This window comes from Semicossyphus pulcher, unplaced genomic scaffold (assembly GCF_022749685.1).
Source record: "Semicossyphus pulcher isolate SPU_LCO1_2020_fin unplaced genomic scaffold, fSemPul1.0.p SCAF_5, whole genome shotgun sequence".
Taxonomy (NCBI): Eukaryota; Metazoa; Chordata; class Actinopteri; order Labriformes; family Labridae; genus Semicossyphus; species Semicossyphus pulcher.
The window spans coordinates 2042501-2062582 of record NW_027211726.1 but is presented as its reverse complement, the minus strand read 5'-3'; the positions used below and the strand labels follow the sequence as shown (position 1 = coordinate 2062582).

Genomic DNA, 20082 nt, shown 5'->3' with positions numbered 1-20082 from the left:
GTTGTTGTTTATATGGGTTAGAAAAGTTGCAGAGGCCCGGTCAGTCCTCCGTCTCTTCATCACACTCCTCCTCGAGAGAACAGCGTCCATCTTTGTGCAGCGGCAGCAGGGGAGCGTCCTGATGTTATCTACGATGATTATGTGATTTTGTGCCAAAAAAAATTACAAGAAACTAGTTTACAATTTCTTTATCGCCTTCCATGGTGCAAGACCGCTCAGGATCTGACTCACAATCAAATATTACATCTTCAATAAGTTGATAAAGACGGACGCTTGGCCGGCGGAGCGATGTCTAAATAAAAAACCCACATTTATTGTTTACAACGTTTCTTTCCTGTTCTGGTTGTTGAGGATAACAAAGCTAAAATACAGAGCTTAGACGTGGTCACTAGAAAACATGAACCGTTGGTACCAGCTCTGTCTGCATCATCCATCCATCCTGCTGACTGTCACTTAACAACCATGCTTTCTTTAATTGACCTAATTGATTAAATTCAGGTTAGGACAAAAAACAGCAGATAGACAGACGGGCAGATAGACAGACAGATCCCCCCTCAGTACTGCCACTTAAGAAGAAAACACACAAAGCTGATTAATTAGGGCCAACTGGCTCATTTGCATGTTGTGTAAGCACTAATTAAGATATGCTAAACATCCAGACGAGCGCTGCAGCCTAAATATATGTAAAGAGACTCGTCTGCTCAGAGGTATGGACGGGAGAATCGACGGAGGACTCGTCCTTTGTCGTCACATTAATCTGAGGCGTCGGCGAGCAGGACGCACAGAGGATTTATCACTGTGAGCCGAGCACTTTATTAATGGTGTGTAGAAAGAGCACAGCTGGACTTCACATATGATGCAAAAGACCTGCAAGACCAGGATCACACAGTGCTGGACGTATGGACGGGAGAGGTTTGGACTGTCTGATGAATCACAGAAGGGGTGGGACAAAATATCAATACGGCAACATATCGTCGTCCTGACTCGTGCAAAACAATTATCCATATTTTAACTTACAAATATACGGGGCGCTAAACAGAATTACTGTTTCGTGACTCCTCGCGGGGGTGCTTATGACATGAATGAGGGTCACGTGGACGGAAGTAAAGTGGCCGAAGAAGAAGCAAAAGACAGAAGGATAATGACAGTGGTGAAAAGAACAGATGCGGCAACCACTTTCAAACTGTATCATATGTCCTGTTGTATCACATTTCATGTATCTTATTGCATATCTTAACGCGAAGAGCATTGCATATTGCATTGCGTATTGCGCATCGTGCAGCATATCGCGTATAGCGTATCGTATATAGCGTATCGTATCACGGATTGCGTATCGTATCGTATTGCATATTGCTTATCTTATCGCATATAGCATTGCGTATTGCGCATCGTGCATCGTATAGTGCAGCATATCGTGTATAGCGTATCGTATCGTATCGTATTGCGTAGTGCTTATCTTATTGCATATAGCATTGCGTATAGCGTATCGTTACGTATTGTATCACGTATTGCATCGCGTATTGCATCGCCTATTGCGTATCACGCATCATATCACGTATTGCTTATCATATTGCATATTGCGCATTTTATCATGCAGCATATCGTGTATTGCGTATCGTATCACGGATTTAATATTGTATCGCATTCTGTATTGCTTATGTTATCGCGTATTGCATCGCATATTGCGTATTGCGTATCGCGCATCGTATCATGTATTGGGTATCGCATCGCATCGTAACTGACCCTGTGACTCCCACCCCTAATATACACAGTTTACGATATAGTTGAATCACGCTCCTAAAGGGTTCAGTCCTTCAGTCGTTGTCAGGAGTCAGAAAATATAGAACAAAGTGATTTTCTCTAAATGGATGTAAATGCACATCTTACTGGATCAGCTTATTTGGCATCCTTCTTAGCAGTTAATTTGGAACCTCTAATTAAAATGATTTCAATTTGGTACTAATTGTTCTTAATTAAGGTTTTTGATGTCAGGAAACAGCCGTCCAATCACAGCAGAGTATGTAAATGACATCACACACGCAGCTACACTACAGCCTGTGATACTACTTCAAAACCTGTATGTGAGCGAAGCGTTAGCAGAGTACAAATACTCGCTGTATGTTTGTATCTATAATAGTGTACTGATGATCAGCTCTAGCCTCAGGAGTACTGTGAGAGTACACGCACACACACACACACACACACACACACACACACACACACAGAGGAGCTGGTTGGTGTCGGGTTGGTGATGGATGGAGGATGAGGTCAGTCCTGAGGGGGATCCAGACTCTGTGGAAAAGACCTGTTGTTCTCTCTCTCTCTCTCTCTCTCGCACTCTCTCTCTCTCTCGCTCTCTCTCTCTCTCTCGCTCTCTCTCTGCAGTCCTCTGATGATCTCATCTACACACACATACACACACACACCTACGCTACGCACCACATGCACTCATCACATCCTGGGGAAAACACTGCTGGTGATTCCCTCTTAAAGGAGCTTCGTGTTTAGATGTTGATCACTGACCTGAATATCTTCGCGATGCATCAGTTCCAGGTTTTACATCAACCCGAATCCAAGTGTTGTAAAAAGTCTCCTGTAAAATGATTTTAACAGGACACCATTTCATGTTCGTAATGAAGTGCATTTTAAGTGTTTCCTGTTGTGAAAGTGGCGGGGGTTTTCCTCCGGTTTCAGTCTTTCTCACTGCTTCCGTTTGAGAAAGTTAAAGTAGTAAATGGAGAAAAGGTCAATGTTTGAATTACGTGCTACCTTTGTGTTTGTTTCCACGTGAGCCCAGAATCACACCGAAGTTTTTCACAAGAGAAGTGTTTCCTAAATGAGGGTACTATCACCCCTGGAGGTACTTTGGAGAACTGCAGGGGTACCAGAGCCTTTTTTAGATGTTAATTAAAAATACATCAGTCATGCTTAATTCTTAAACTAATTATATTTTCAGTGCAATCGTGAACCGTCAAAAACTGTCACAACAAATGCAATCACATTCAGGTTTTTTGTTTGATTGTTTATTTAGCATTAAGCCAGTTTAGATCTTGAATGACGGACAAAAATAAAGACGCCGCGTAAGAAGTTGAAAACGGAGAAAGACGGGACAATTACTGACAGGAAGAACACAATGAAACAAAATTACAAGTTACAGTTACAAAGTTACAAGGTTGTTGTTTGTATTGTTGTTCAAAGTAAAACTGGATTACATAAACCTGATCCAGATTTTTGAGGTGAACAAATCCAGAGTACCAGAGCTCTAAATGCGACCACACACTTTGTCCACAGGGGGCGCCAGATCCACAGCATGTGTTGTTCCTCACAGCTGCTTTAAATATAATTCTTTATGTTCGATATTGATGCTATTTTGTGATTATTTCATGGACATCATGTCTCTGTAGAGACACAGCGATTCAGGTGCAAAAGGTAAAAATGTTTTGTTTGACCAGTTTAAAAGTTTTATCTCATTTGGTGCCTGAAGTCCAGCCTGGATCGTCCCTCTGCTGGGATCAGGATCATCCTGACTTCCGGGTCAAAGTTTTCCCAATCCTACTCAGAAGTTTAAACACACACTGGAGGATTTAGATAAAAACAAACCCGGATTACCTGATCTAATCCCATTACAGAATCCTTCTTCTTTTTGACCAACTCATTCTCAAGATTTGATCTGTTAGCCGAACAGACACTAATCGTTATTTAGTGTTTTTAACGGTTTTAATTATCTTTAATTTAAATTAAAAAATGGCGGCTAAATTATTTGAAAGCACATTTTGAGCACTGCAAAAGCCTGTACGTGTCTAATCTAGTGGCCAGTGAGTCGGGCTGTTGTGCTGCTGCTTGGTGTCACTCCTGATCCACAGAAAACGTCCGTGTGATATCGCACGCAGCAGCACCTGCAGCGCACACACTGCGTGAGGTTGTTTGTGCCGACAGAAATAAGAGACGGAGCTTTCGTTGGAAAAGTTACTGTTACAGGTCACGCCGTTTGCCGTGACAAATGGTAGACGACCGCTCAGGTAACGCACCTGCAGCCCACATGTATGTATTCATTTTAACGTGTCGCTCCACCTGAACGCTCTCTACCTGTTCATGCAGGTATCGGGGCTGCTGCACCAGGTGTGGTAGAAGTAGGAGAGGGTTTTGTTTCGAGAATAGACTTAAACGTCCCAAATAATACGAGTATCATTTACATGGAAACACGCTGCGTTTATCTGGTATCATTTCCTGTATTTTTTTTATATCGCAATTAATATCGCAAAAACAAACTTATCGCAATGTCATCATGTCGCCCGACCAGCCAGTGCTGATTTCTGCGACATTCTGCTGCTGATCCTGTCTCTCTCTCTCTCTGTCTGTCTGTCTGTCTCTCTCTGTCTGTCTGTCTCACTCTCTCCCACAGTCTCTTTCTCTTTGTCGCTTCCTCTCTCTCTCTCAGTTTTGGCACATGTTGCCAGGGTAACTACTGCCTCTTTTTTTTTGGCCAAGTTGTTTTGGTGGTGCAGTTTTTAAGGCCCATACTGGTTTCCACCACTCCTTCCTTTACGCTCACACACACACACACACACACACACACACACACCCGCACACACACACACACACCCGCACACAAACATCACCATCAACACCTCTGCTGTCTGCATCCGTCTCTCCACCTACACACACTCACAGTAGGTCCGATTTATCTTTGATTTCACACACACACCTTCACACACGCACTCGCTCCTCCGCTAACGTCCCTCTCTGCTTTCAGATTCCACAGGAGATTACCCAGAGTGCCGCTGGCCCGAGGATCGTCCAGCAGAGAGGGAGCGAGACAACGAGGAGGTCGCACAGCAGTGATTGGAGGAGGCGGAGGAGGTGGAGCCTCTGGACGAGCCCCTCCTCCCTTGACTGAAGCCCCTCCCCTTTGAGGAAGTGCAGTGAGTAGCAGCTTTTATCTTTACGCTTTGTCTGTGTCCGGGAGGGTTCCCATAAGCAATGGGAGGGCTTTTATTTTGAAATATGTGCATCAGAACATCCTGTTTGTCTGCAGAAGAATCGTCTCAGTTTTGATCTTTTCATCAAGTAAACGAGAAACATGCAACATGCTGGTTTCTTTTAGCTGCTGCAGTCGGTTGAGATGAAGATGCTTCGCTAGCATGTAGCGAACCATCAGCTAGCTTTAGCGTCACAGGATAATGACATGAAACGGTACTAATGTCCAGAACTGTGTCTGTAGAGGAAACCGCCATGTTGTTTTTGTGGAACCAGAAGTGACCATATTTGGACGAGAGGTTGTTCTCTATCCATCGTTGTAGCGACTTGTCAATCACAGGTAGCCCCGCCCTAACTCCTCCCCTCTTCCTGGTCTGTGTGACTCTCAATGGGAGCATCAGTGACTAAATGAACATCATGCTGTGCTGAAGAAGACTTGAAACTAGAGACTGAGACCATAAACTCATCAGGAACATGTTTACTGAGGGAATACATCAGGAGAGGAGGAGGAGCATTTTCTCATAGACTTCTATAGAATCTTGAAGAGTCCTTTTGAAACCAGTGGAGTCGCCCCCTGCTGGTCATTAGAGTTAATGCAGATTTAAGGCACTTTTGCATTAGCTTAACTTTTGAAACCAGGCCAACAGTCTGTGATTTACACTAACTGATAAGAAACTGTTTAAATGTCCAACTCCTTTTTCCTTTAGCTATTGAATTATGGGTAAACGCCATCTTGGATTTCCACATTTGCCCTCCGATTTTGTGTTGTGTTTTTTTATTGTAATGGCAGCCCTTCAGGAGAGTGAAGCTTGTGTGGGTACGCAGGAGGAGCCTTTAGCTGCGTCCCCATTCAGGGGCTGCATCCTTCAAAGGACGTATATGAAGGCCGATAGCGTCACAGGAGCATCAAAGATGTGGCAGACTTATGCGTCCCGGGCCATGAAGGATCCATTGGTCGCATCCTTCATGGTCCAAAGTATCCCAAGATTCAGTGAGCGCCAATTCAAACAAGATGGCTAGCTACCTGTTGCTAGGCAACAAGAGCAGCATTTGGTGACGCAAAGGGTAAGGGCGGGACCAGCTGGTGACGCTAACAGGAAATCCTCCGTAGACCTGACCGTCTCATGTCAGCCTGAGCGTCTACACACGCTACGAGTGACTCGTCCTCTGTCGAATAGAGACACAGCTTCAGGTTCATCCTCACCTGTCTTTGGGTGAAGTTGGACAGGTGAGCCTGCGGTTTTGGTCGCAGTGGAACCTTTTCTCTGCTTTCTCTCTGTAGTTGCAAATCTGCCAGTTTGTCTTTATAAAGACTTCATTTTTAAAACCCGTCAGGATTGTTAACGGCGGTCTCACATCAGCAGCTGCCTGAAGTGTAAATGTGCATTTTCCAACGTATAAAAAAAGTCTTGCTTGTGATCCAGAAGTGCCTCGAGTTTCTAAAGAGAGCCAGCAAACAGACCAAAGCAGCGGATTAAACAAGCAGAAACTGACGTCAGATGATAGTTTGGGTCTTTCTGTGGTTTCGGTCCTAAATTATTTAAATGATCAACAAACATGTGGAATTTTTTTTTAAGTTAGACATGTTTCTGAAGTCGTAAAAGCAGTTGTTAATGTGGGAACCTGCTCCGCATTTGTTGCTCCACGGGCAGTCTGTTAGCGCAGATCATCTGCCGACCACAACACAACAGTTATCAAGGAAGAATGCAAACGCTTCAGCTCGTTAAGTGTGAGGACTTTCTGCTCTCCTTTGTGTGTGATGCTTGTGATGCTTGTGACTTTGGGTTTGGAGCTCGGATGGTCGATGGAAGACATGGAACAAGCGATGATAGTTTTAGTTTTGGGCCCAGTGATTCATCCTTCAGTGCTGCTTCATCCACTTTCTCCTACCTATTTAAAGGGATTCTAAACTGCCATGCACAGTGTTGCAAATTTAGCATATTAGCAGCCAGAAGCGTCTCGATTTAACCACGAATCGTGTGCCGACGTTCGTCAGCCAACTTGTCAGAGATCAGCGGTAGCAGAAACAGTTTGCAGACCCTGAAGCTGCGGCCGGACCTGAACAGCTTGAAGAAACACAGCAGGAGACGAGGTGTTACTAAACCGAGATCTCATGTCAAAAATGGAACCAGGAGAACGTCCAACCGCTCCGCGTGAAAACACATCACACGTATAAGTTTGAGTCCATAAAATGTGTGAGATTATCCGACAGCTTTGTCAGGTTAACGTTGGTGTAAATACAAGTACAGGACATCCTGCTGGGAGACTCTTCGTCTTTATTCCACATGGTTTTATTTAGATCCTGTCTTCTACAAGCAGCTCCATTAAACTGTGAGAAGCAAACAGGAAGCAGATTTAAAGAGTGACGGCCGTGAAGGTGGAGGTTTGATCAGAGCCTCGTTCTGCAGCGAGGAGTCGGTCACATGCTCGTGCACGTCGGCGACGTGCTCCAGTGGTGAGCAAGGTCCTGCAGCGACCCTTTTCCTGCTCCCAGACGTTCCAAGTTTCAGGACGCGACGGCGTTGCATCGGCCGCCGACATTCTGATATGTTTTGTTCACACTGTCGCTGTTTTGCATGAACAGCTCTCAGCAGAGATAGCTGAGCCCCGGGAAACAATGACGTGTCTCCAAAGAGGAGAAAACTTTACAATGAATTGAAGCCCAGCCTCACATGTTTGGGGCTCTTTTGTCTCCGTCGGTGTCCTTCAGCTCGTCAGGAAGTGCAGAAAGAGGATAAAAACACTATTTAGAGAAAACTCAAGGTTTTCAGAGGAATTCACTCGTCCTGAACTCAGTCAGTCTTTTTTCCCAGTTTGTGTTTTTGAACCATGAACACGTTTTTTTCTGTTTTAAACCAAAAAAATCTGCAATAATTGGTCATTAATTGTCTTTTTTCAACAGTTTTAAAAGTTTAATTTGAATTAAAAACAGTTATTTCAATGATTCCAGTAATTTAATATCATTTAACTCGAGGCTGAATTAAAGAGAAAATAAATTGTGCTTCAGAATTTAGAAATTTGGCTGCAAAGGCTGAAAAAGTCTGAGAAAGAGGAGCGACACCGTGAAGGTAAAGAGGAGAAAAGGAGGAAGGAGAGATTTTCAGATGAGTGAGAAAAGGCCAGGAGACCTTTGTGAACAGAAAGTGGTTTCAGGAAAAAGTCAGAGGGACGATTTGGAAGATGTGACATTTCATTTCCAAAATTCAAAACAGGTCCAGCTTTCTGCAGATCGTCGAGGTAAGAAGTGAAGATGCAGGGAGGACGAGCTGGTTGGAGGGAAACCGGAGCGAAACCAGGTTTAAGAGTGAAACGATCCGACAAGCGGAGCTAAGAGAAGGAGCTCTGATACTTGAGGAGAAGAAAAGAGGCTTTAAACTGCAGCCGGAGCCACGAGGGACGCCGCAGAGAGGAGAATCTGAGCTGTGTTTTGAATCAGGTAGAAATGTGTGTGCGTGTGTTTGGTTGTAAAACAGTGTGGTTCCTCCTCAGCTGGATCCAACATGCTCAGTTCAGCAGGTTCATGCAGTCTAACCGAGCAGCGTCCGCAGCCTCTGGTGCCCCCGCGGCACTCGACTTTGTAGTCGGAGCTGCCGCTGAGGCCGCTGCTACGCTGGACGGTTGTGTAGTTTAGACGAGAGCACACATTCGGGGGACTTTACAACAACAATAGAGGGTCTGTGAGTTTGTGTAGCCACATCTGGAGCCGTCATGGAGGTCCAGCTCTGAATATTTGTTATATGGATAAATGTTCACAGCAGAACCTGACCGACAGAAAGCCTGCTGACGACTGACAGGACAGACCTACAAAGACAAACTGTGGTCACGACATGTTTAGTCCAGAGAGTCAAAGGCAGATCTGGCTTTTGTTTGAACATGTAAATTGTTTTGTCTGCAGCAGAAGTAAGACGGTAAAGGTACTCTGTGTTGGGCTGCAGCCTCCAGCGGCCGGTGTCCGTGTTACCTGAGTAACTGCCCACCTGATGTGACCCAAAGCTGACCACACTGTGATCATTGCACAAGGTTAACGTCCTCAGTGTTCACAAGGTTTGTTAGAGGTCTCCGTCTAAACAAAGGAAGCCACTGATTAGGCACATGTCCAAGTGTCCTTGGGCAGGCAGAGCCAACAGGTATGAATGCATTGATCTGATTGGAGATTTGGGTTATCAGTGTGTGAATGCGACATGTGAAGCGCTTTGAGTGGTCGGAAGACTAGGAAAGAGCCATGTAAGTACAGTCCATTTACCCATTTGGATCGATCGGTTGATGGGCTTTAAGTAACTGCACTGTTTTAAACGACATTATTTGATGGTTAAAAATAGCTGGTCAACAGTTTTTGGCTACGCTCCACAGGCAGGTAGACCAGGAAGTTAATTTTAGACTGCTTCCAACGTGAGCTCGTTTTTAGGAAAGGACTCCTCCAGTGTGTTCGTCCCCGCGAGGTTTTACTGGGAGCTGAATCTTCCACAGGTCTGCTCCTCTCCAAAACACCTGACCCACTTAATTTAGATTGGTAGACACCCTGATAGAAGTTTTTGTTGTGACCGGCCTTCTTCTTTTGTTAGTATTTGCATTGATGGTTTGATTCTCTGCTGACGCAGCTACAGAGGTATGTAGCCGATCATTTGCTGGGAGGTTAAATCTGTGTGAGATCTTGATGCTTCCTCAAACAAAGCAGTGCAGAAAATATATTTATCTAGTTTGTGTGCATCTCTGAACCCTTCAGAAACTTTAATATAAGACGTTTCCAGTGCAGCACCAGCACCAAATCATAGTCACCAGTCTGAGGGCTCGCAGCACACAAACCTGACCAACCACAGCCAAAATTCACCAGCGCTTGGCGGCTGTCCAGTCAGCTTCTTCAGCGATTTCCTGGGCCGCAGCCAGCCTGCAGGCCGCTGCCAGCCCCACTGGGTGCTGGGGAAGGTCTGTTTTCACGGCCCCTCTGCTTTATTGAATGGGCTCTGTGAAGCTCGGGGGGCGGAGCACCGTGCTAACACTGCCAGGGTGATGGGTGCAGTTTGCGCACGGGTCATCCCTGCTAAAAATATTTGCATCAAAGGTGCAACTCAAATAAAAGCATCCACCACATGGCACATGGCTCGGGTTGCAGAAACGGCTCTGCACCTGGTAATTTGGTGGGTTTTTCTCCTCTTCCTCCTCGCCTTGAGAGACCTCCTCAGTTGTTTTCACGCTGAGCGAGCTTCATGACCCTCGGGCCTTTGAAACCTGATTAAAAAGCTCCAGAATCATTTAGGAAATGAGCGCGTATTAAGACAAGATAAGGCCCTTCCCTCCTTTTTTTCCTGGAAAGCTTGCAGATATTTTGCTTTATAAGCGCTGCGATGTTTCACCGTATGTATGGCTGCACAGATCTGGCTTCCAGCTAACTTGTGAAAGTCTTAATTATGTGAAAAATCAAAATATTTAACTGCACATCACAACATTTCAGCAGCAGCAGATCGAAATGATTGAATTCTGCTTGTTTGTCTCATCATAAAACAAAGAAAGCACGATTAGTGTGATGCCCTAATGTTGTGTCACTCTCTGATCACACTGTTGTTAATAAAACCGCCATCTGTTGCCTCCAAATGCTGCTGCGGCTGCTGCTGTCGTCTTAAATGTGAGCGGTGGCGGCGGCGGCGGTTTCGTTGTTACAGGAAGCGAGTGATGGATCTGAACCTGAGGGTGGGAGTGTGAGGAGCGGTGCAGGTGCCGTGTGAGGGCTGATGGGATCTCCACAACTGCTGGTGGAGGTATCGACTACGTGGGAGAGAATGACTCACCCTAAAAATCCACACACACACACACACACCTGTGGAGGAGGAGGTGTGTGTGTGTGGGCAGTCAGTGTGTCCGGGCAGATTGCTGCTCGCCTCCCTCTCCCTCTCTCTCTCTCTGAGCTGTAGTATGAAACTGAAGCCTCGCTGCTGCTGAACTTCACCACAACAACGCTCCATTTCTCTGTTTTTCTGTCTTTTTCTGCACAAACACACCTGAGCAGAAGCTGTTGTAGTGGCTGCTGGTAGCAGGAGACGTTCTCGTTGTGGTGATTCACTTGTTTGTGATTTTCCTCTTGAGGTCTGGAGTGTAAAGTTTTATCTTAAAGGCTGCCTCTCTTTTTTTCTTCGCTCTCATGTGAAGTGTTGTATGACTGTGTGTGACTTCAAAAATGTGTCATCCTGAATCTGTGCACAGATCCAAAGATTTTATATAAACGTGCAGCAAACACAACTGAACAAAAGTGAATTTGAAAACCGGTGAAGAGTCTATCGGTCAACACCACAGAGGAGAAATCCTCGAGGGCAGATGATCAAAGGTCGTCCACTCAAAGTTCTCGTTGTTTCACTGACAGGCTCAGATTGTTCTTCTAAGTGTGCGACAACATGACAGAAAGGATCCCTACAGAGATAGACCTTTTTGTTACAGAGGAAGACGATTGTTTAAACCACAAACAGACGTAACATCGCTCTCTTCAACGCCAACAAACTCCATTGACAAAAACGCTAATTTACCTTGCAGGACTCTTGAGTTGCCCGTTTAAGGCTGCCTTAACCGTTTAGTTTTCTGTGTGTTATTTTGTGTGACACAAATATTGTGTTGGCTCTGAACCACACATTCAACACACCAAAGTTACAGACAAGCTAACAGATCAAGGCAGGAGTAGACCAGCGTCTTCTGTTTTCTGTGAGGTAAAATGACTGTTTTTGTCAATGGAGTCTGGTGGCTTTGAAGAGAGCGACGTTACGGCCATTTCTGGTTTAAAAACAGGACATTGCTCCTCAACAATAGTCTATTCCTTTGCAGGGATCCTTTCTGTAATGTTGTCAGACGCTTAGAATAACAATCTGAGCCTGTCAGAGGCAACAACAAGAACTTTTAGTGGACGATCACTGATCGAGCGCATTTGCCCCAAAGGATTACATTGCAGCCGTTTTTGTTTGTTTTCTGCTGCCAGGTGAAGAAATGTTTTCGAGCAATCTGTAAATGCTTTATACTTATCAGTCAAAAATTAGCCCATGTTTTAAAAACACTGACGTTCCCCTTCGTCATTGGTGTTCTGACTTTGTAATCGAGTCATTATTGTCTCTGTTTGTCGTCAGAATCTAACACTCCTCGACACAGGTGTGCAGAGTTTGATGCGCTCCCTAACTGTGTCTTTGTTAACTACACGTGTCGCCTCCACATTAACACTGTTAGGTGTAAAAATATCCGTAAAATCCATCGAATAGAAGCTGTGTTGTAATTACAGTCGTGTCTGCAGCAGTGAAGAACAGTGTGCACCAGTGAAAGCATCCAGCCGACTGAGGACTGAGTTTAAAGTTCTGTAAGAGTTTGGTGCTCCACTTCGCTAACGTTAGCCTCTGGGTGATGGTGTATGAAGCATTCACTAAATACTTTATAACCCGTCAGCCAGAGGCTAACTGCATTCATCTTGCAAAGCTAATTATTAAGTTAAGAAGACCAGAATGTCTCCTCTCAAGATGAACTGCAGGATAACTCCAGCATGTCTGTGCTTAACCATGCAGTCTCAGTGGAGTTTCACCTTCTTTGTTCCCTCAATGTGTCATCAGTCACTCACACAATTAGATTCCTGCGACCCGGCTCTGTGAGGGGAAGGAAAGCAACGTAAAACAAGATGGATTCGGTGAAATGAAGTTATTCATTTGCATTTTAGGGAAGTTTTTAAAAGAAGAAAAAACAGCAGGCCAATAAAGGCAATAATATCATCAGTTTACAGATTTCCAGAAGTTTCACCAAAAATCTCCCTCTGATCCGTCATAACTTATTCAGCCTCAGATCTGTTTGTTGAGCAGACAACATCAGGCAGTTAAACTACTGTTTCCTCACATTTAACCTTCTTCATGTGGGATAAATACACGCTTTCTGTTCCAGAAGTGTCTTCTCTTCAACGAAACCTCAAAGTTCAGCTGCAGAAAACACTTTTCTCCAGCGATCCATTGTTCTCCAGACGTGCAACATGTCAAAACAGCAAAATCATGCAAATCAGATGAACTGCGTCTGGGCTCATTTACATTTGGAGTCTGCAAATAACCAGCAGAACTGGAAAATTGTGGTGATATTCAGTTTTTGCGGCCATGACTGTAACTTCAAGTAAACTTTCAGATTGAAATTAACGAAACAATCCAGGAATTCAGGTTTCAAAGGATCATTCTTGTGTTGTTGTTTTTTGGGGTTTTTTTGCATATTTTTGTGTCTTAATGACTAACAGGTACAAACACTTTTTAAACTGTAGATTGCTTCAGCCAGCAGCCGTGAGACTGTAATGGCTTCAATGTAATCCTTAGGGGCAAATGTGCCCGATCAAAGGTCGTCCACTAAAAGTTCTTGTTGTTTCCACTGACAGGCTCAGATTGTTATTCTAAGTGTGTCACAATATTACAGAAAGGATCCCTACAGAGATAGACCTTTTTGTTACAGAGGAAGATGATTGTTTTAACCAGAATCAGCTGTTACATCGCTCTCTCCAAATCCACCAGACTCCATTGACAAAAACAGTCATTTAGCTTGCAGAAAAGAGTTGCCCGTTTACCGCTGCCTTAACCGTTTAGTTTTTTGTGTGTTATTAAATGTTACACAAATATTGGGTTGGCTCTGAACTACACTTTCAAAACATCAAAGTCATAAACAAGCTTACAGATCGAGGGGCTGTAGATAAGCAACTCCCTTTTTCTGCGAGGTAAAATGACGAAGAAAGCAAAGTTTCTGTAATTTCTGGTTTCACCAGAGGTCATTACTCCTCACTAATGAGGTATATCTTTGTAGGGATCCTTTCTGTAATGATTTTGATTATTTTTTTAAGCAGAAAAGGCCATTACAGCACTTTCTTCAAAGCCACCAGCCTCCATTGACAAAAACAGTCATTTAACATAGCAGGACATTGGGAGTTACTGTCCTACCACTGCCTCAGCTGGTTAGTTAGTTAGTTTGATTGTTTTATTTTGGTGTTTCAAAAGGTTAGTTTGGGTCCAACATTATGTTTGTGTGACAAAAAAATGAATTGTTTTAGTTATCTGTACACAAGCAACTCCTTTTTTCTGCAGGGTAAAATTATTGTTTTTGTCAATGGAGTCTGGTGGCTTTGAAGAAAGCGACATTTCAGCCATTTCTGGTTTAAACAAAGGTAATTACTCCTCAACAATGAGGTACATCTTTGTAGGGATCCTTTCTGTAATGATTATGATGATTGTTTTAAAGCAGAAAAGGCCATTACAGCACTTTCTTCAAAGCCACCAGACTCCATTGACAAAAACAGTAATTTAACATAGCAGGACATTGGAGTTACTGTTCCATCACTGCCTCAGCTGGTTAGTTAGTTAGTTTGATTGTTTGACTTTGGTGTTTCGAAAGGTTAGTTTGGATCCAACACAATATTTGTGTGACACAACATAACACAAAAAAATGAATTGGTCGAAGTACCGGTAGACAAGCAACTCCCTTCTGCAGGGAAAAATTACTGTTTTTGTCAATGGGGTTTGGTAGTTTTTAAGGGAGCACTTTAACAACTGCTTTTGGTTAAAAAACCATAATTCTCTTCAACATCAAATGTTTTCAGACACTTTGAGCCTGTCAGTGGTAAAAACAAGAACTGTCACTGGGCATGAATGAGCCATTAAGACCCTACAATAAGTCAAAATGCAGCCAAGGTTAAAATATACAGGAAATACGCTTTAAAGTATTTCTCTGGAGATAAATGAATCTAACAATTACCATTGTAACTCTCCGGACATAAAGATATATATATATTTTTCCTTCAATCAACTTTGTGTCTCTGAAGCTTTGAAGTGGCTCCTCCTGGGCCTCTCCCAGCCTCAGAGACACACAGAGACTTGGTCAATGAATGTTAAGGAGGTCAGGATTTAAGCCGCAGTGAAGCACTTCTCTTCCAGACACAGTTTTGGGATTTTTAACACCGGCCCCCCTCCGACCGGCGAAAGCAGCTCAGTACTACTGGAGTTTATCCAGCAGCACATAATTGAGGCCATGATGAAGTCAAGTGTTTTCAGAGTAATGAGTGTTCGACTGGTTTATTCTGGAAGGTAGATCCGCCTCACTGCTCCCTCCCCAAACTCCCACCCACCCACCCACCACGCATTTGTTCAATTTTGCTAAGTGCCACTCAAGAGATATTCCTTCAAAATAAAAAAAAACAAATTGATTTTCTTTTTTGGGGGAGGGGGTTAGAAAGGAGCAGATTTGAGATGTTTTTAAAGGCTTAAGTGACAGCAGAAATGGAGATTTTAAAGGTAACTAATCCAATTACAGCTGAAGGAAATGTGTGCAGAATGGAGAAGGGAAACAAGCTAATTGCAACAGAAGAAAGCAGCAGAATGACCCACGTTTAGCCTCCCTGCTAATGATCAACAGTGTTCAACTTTTAGATGCATTTGTCAGAAATCACACGAGACTGTGGCTGAAATTTGGTTTGAATCTGACAGTAAACGACGGAACAGAAGTCTGCAGGACTTTGGCTTGGTTTCATCAGATCACATTACTCGAAGCTAATCTCCACTGAACCTGCAGAAACTGTACAATAAAGTCTCCTGCAGTTCTGTAGGAAGCTTTCTAAAGTTTGGGAAGAACATGGACGTTCGCTGGAGAATTGCATTATGGGAAATGCAGTGTGTGCACAAAACAAAGGGATAAAAGTTGGACCATTCTGACCAGGCCCTGACTTTATCATGGTGTGAGGATAAAACAGCCTACTTAAATCATCTCCTTGATTAAAACAGCAAACTTTATGTCCAGTATTAAAGTAGTAGAGTGAAGTGTTTTTGCTCGACATAAAAGAGGTGACAGGAAATGAAGAGTGAGAGATTTGGGGAATGATGTTTAGAATAAACTTTAAACAGAAATATCGACATTAATATTGATTATTTTGTTAATATTTTGGGGTCTTTTTCGAGAGTCAACAATCGAGAGAAGGCGGGAAATATGTGTGTGAATAAAAGGAGATTCAGGTGAGCTAATATAATTAGAGTTCAAACCGTAAACGTTGTGGGTTTACTTGTATTGATAGTTGAAGTTATGTGCTGAATTTAATGAAATAAACATGTGATATATTGAGACTTAACATGGCTCTATGCTGACACAACCACAGAGCTGGGATTCTCTCGTGTTTCACACATGATTTTTCTGCCTCTTTGCATCATCGTGTTCCAGAAACGCCGTCATGTCAGCGGTGTCAGTCTGGTTTACATTTCCAGGCGGCGTTCACATTTAAAAACAAGCATGAAGATATTTGAAGGCATTAGCAGCACTGACTGACTGAGGAGGAGAAACCTTGGTGTGGTAACTGGGTTATGAATAAAACAGATTTTAATGCGGCTCAGGTGTTTTCCTGAAGAGTGTAGTGAGAGTGTTTGGTTTCACAGAGCTGAGATCATATTTCTGCTGCTCAGAGGTGGTACGCTGCGATACTTCACTGATATCAAACAGCACTCCCAGTGAAGGCCAATTGGAGATAGACTGCTGGGAAATTTCTAAAATTACTATTCCAAATTTACAAGGTGGAGCGCTGCCACTGTTAGACAGTTTAGGGAGAGCCGCGGTGCGTAAACCGTTTTAGTTCGTCTCCTGCTGTGATGCAATCTGTTACGAGCATCAGTCAAATCACCCTCTCTGTTAGAGGATAAGAAAACACAGCCGTCAGCCAAGTCGGTAAACTCAGTAAACATTATGGAGGATTCCCCAACCTGCATTTCCACTGCAGATCGAGCTGCAGCCTCGCTGCTCTCTCGGAGGGAGGCTGCAGCAGCAGGGAGGCATTTAGAGAATACCTACAGGTACTTTTAACACATGCAGAGGTCTTTATTGTCTAGATTTGAGGATTTAAGATAAACACGGTCTTTTAATACGGTCGCAAGAGATCTTATTTCTCACCATGTAATTGGAGGCTTCTTTTCTCCTTCCTCTTTGATTAATCCAGAGCACAGTTAGAAGCACAATCTGCTTCCTGTCTGCTTTGCTGAACACAGACAGACTTTATGGCCCAAATATTTAATTTCCTGCTTTCCTTTTTTTCCCAATTTTGCCCATTTATAGTTTCAGAACTTTCATTACCACTGCGGGAGATAAGAGAAATATCCTTAAAATAAGTGGGCGACAAAATAAAGAAGAAAAAATAAGTGAGTGAAGAAAGCGTAGGTATGAAAAAGATGCGAGCCATATCCTTTGAGCTTCAGAGTCACAAGAGCTTAACACCACTGAACCTCTTTTTGAGCCCGGCTTCATCAGACTAGTTTATAGAGTTCGTCTGAAATCTCTCAGATAATCTTTTTCCACTGGCTGTTATCAGCTGACACAAACCAAAATGCCTCTCGACACTACAACCAATCAGAGGAACGAACCGTGTGACGTGGTGGGAGGCTGCTAGGCTAGGTAGCTAGTTCTTTAATTCTTTTAGCTTCTAGTTCAACATAACACACATTTGTTTGGCATGACATGACCTAAAAGCGTTTGTACTCGAGGTGAGTTACCGTTCGATTCAAAAGATACTGACACGATAGCAGAGTCAGAATTTCCACATTTGAGGCAGCCATCTTGGTTGTTTACAAATATGTCTTGACAGTGTTTAAACACACTTGCATCTGATGGTTGTGATTGGCCCAGTTGGATGAGATTGGACAGAACTCAGTTTGAAGGGGTGTGGGACCAGACCCATCTGCCAGAGCAAATACAACATGAGCTCGCGGATTCGTCTACTTCATCGTCCTCACTGTGGTACATTTTGGGGCGACATCCTTTTAGGTTGAATCTGCAGAGAAACTTCTGCACAGCCTACGTAAAGGGCGTTTATACCTCTGTGTCCACGCCACTGTTGAATTATGCCGCTCAAAACAATGATTGGTTTTGTTATATTTTCGATGCCGTTGTGCAACGCCTTTCCGAGTTCATAGTGTTCATAGGCGACTGAAACTGTGCAGATCGTACTGGATTTGGGGCAACAGTTACTTTTCCTGAAATTATTGCAACCCAAAGATATCGAGATGCAAAATGCCTAAAGCCAACTAGCTGTAGCAACAACCTAGCATCAAGTGGCAACAGTATCCTCCATAGTTTTGTTTGTCAAGCTACCAAGCAAATCAGTCTCAGCTGTGGTACAGGTTGCTGTAAGACGCAGTTTGTACCTGCGCTGTACCTGTGCCATAGATTAAGCCTAGGAACATAAATCAGACTTCAGACAGGTCTCTGCACCTCCTTAAGAGGAAAACTCTTTCTCAGCAGTTCAGAGTGGAGAGACTTGCTGAATTGAAGCTCTTGGTGGAACAACACTCTGTTTGTCACCAATCTGCGTGATCACACTTGTAGAACGTGTCTGGAAGTCTCTTGTCTCTCACGAGCCTGGAGCTCGCAGGTGTGTCTAGCGTCAGGACATAATTAACATCCTCACATCTCGTTCCTCTCCCTCACAGAAGTGTTTCCACACGTCGTTTTTCTCATATCGGTAGCTCATTAAAGTTCCATCGTAGAGAGCTGTGAAGCCAGCCGTGACGATTAGCTGCTCTCAACTTAAAGTACTTTCAAGAAGTGTTGGAGTACAAAACAACTCTGCTGATGTGATTGTGAGTACTTGTGGCCAACCAGTCCTTGAATATGTATGAACTAGAACCCTGTTTAGCTTGACCGGGTCTTGTTGTGTGGCGCCTCACTGGACTCTTTGTACTCAGTTCCACTAAATGGTTCTGAGCCATGCTAGCATCGTGGTTCTCAACATGACAGTTGGTCCAGACTGAAACATGTGATCTGATAGAGATGTTCATGGTCCTCAGAGGATGAATCCTTGACTTCTTCATCTTGTTTGATGACTTGCAAAACTAATCTAAAAGGGTGAACATTATAAATATCATCTGGAGACAGTTGGTTTGTACAGTACTCTGCCTCTGTGTCTGTATTTCAACGCCAAGCAGTGTCCAAGAAAGGCCTCTTTTAGAACAGTTAAATTTGGCTTTGTGACACCTGATACGTCCCTCTGAGAGACGAGAGACGGGGATTGAGGGCGGAGAAGGGCTCGGGATGTCGGGGATGGATGGCGAGAGGGGAGAAAATGGATGGGAGGAACAGAGAGTCCGTGATTTAAAACAAATGCTCCAACAATCTATTTGTACTGCAGGATTTTCCAAACAATTCCCTGATGACAGAGATGGTGTAACAGAGAGAAAGAGACAAACGGCAGCTATAAAATCTGCCTCGTATCAAAGCAGCAGCATATTTCTTTAGTAGGTTTTAATCAGTTATATATGAGAACCTTGCGTTGGTCTGTCATTCAAAGCCGTTTTAGCAGCTTATTTTCTGTTCAATAATCATCTGAAGATTGGAGCTTGTTTGGGTCGACCCTGAACTCGACCCCCTCCTGCCCGCACAGTTTTCCTCTCAGAGCTCGAACAATACCGGTGCAAAGAGCGCAGAGAAGTGGGGCTTGGACCATGGCTCCATCTGTACAGTATTATCCTTGTTGATTCCCCCTTTGTGAGCTTGATTTCTGAGAGTCTATTTTGCATTTGTGCTGCATGAATTTTCCACAAAAATCCTCCTCAAGGGTCGAATCAACAGAAACAGCCGGACCTAGACCAAGTATTTGTGTGTGTGCCTGAGGCAGAAACCCACCCTGAACGCTGTTACACAACTGTTGGCAGCGCTCTTCACTTGTTTGGGTCCTTTGAGCGGTTTGATGTACATATTTATTGTTGCTGTGCGTATTCCAGATGTATCATGTAACCTTGAAATCGAACCTTTATACCTCTCTGATACCAACCAAATGTGTCCGTAAACTCTTAATTTAGCTGGTAATGAATGTCTAATAACTTTGTACGATTGATTTCTTATTCTTTGATAAAATATGCAGAAATGTTTTACTGATTTTCTAAATCTAAAAATGTGCATATGCTATCTTGGTTGCCTTTACCAGCCTTTGGACTGATATCTACGTAAAGGACTCCTATTCGCCACAGGAGTGTTAGTGAGGTCCAACACTGATGTTGGATCATAAATTGGAATAGACTGTAAGACAGTGGACGTAGCCATTGGTTTGTGGACTTGTAAAGACTATTCTGTAATTCTTGGAGCCAGGAGAGACCGTATTCTGCT

The 20082-nt window shown here is 43.6% G+C and overlaps 1 protein-coding gene across 2 annotated transcripts in view; it reads left to right on the top strand.

Moving 5' to 3' along the window:
* LOC138609534 (zinc fingers and homeoboxes protein 2-like) overlaps nt 1-20082 on the top strand; it is a 120435-nt gene that overhangs the window by 29134 nt on the left and 71219 nt on the right. Inside the window, exons 1-2 of one of the 2 annotated variants that reach the window (XM_069682164.1) lie at nt 4588-4670; nt 4754-4922. The gene's annotated coding sequence lies outside the window, so the exon portion shown is untranslated. Of the gene's footprint in view, nt 1-4587; nt 4671-4753; nt 4923-20082 lie in introns of those variants that run through there. The other variant, XM_069682163.1, reaches the window with a different exon arrangement.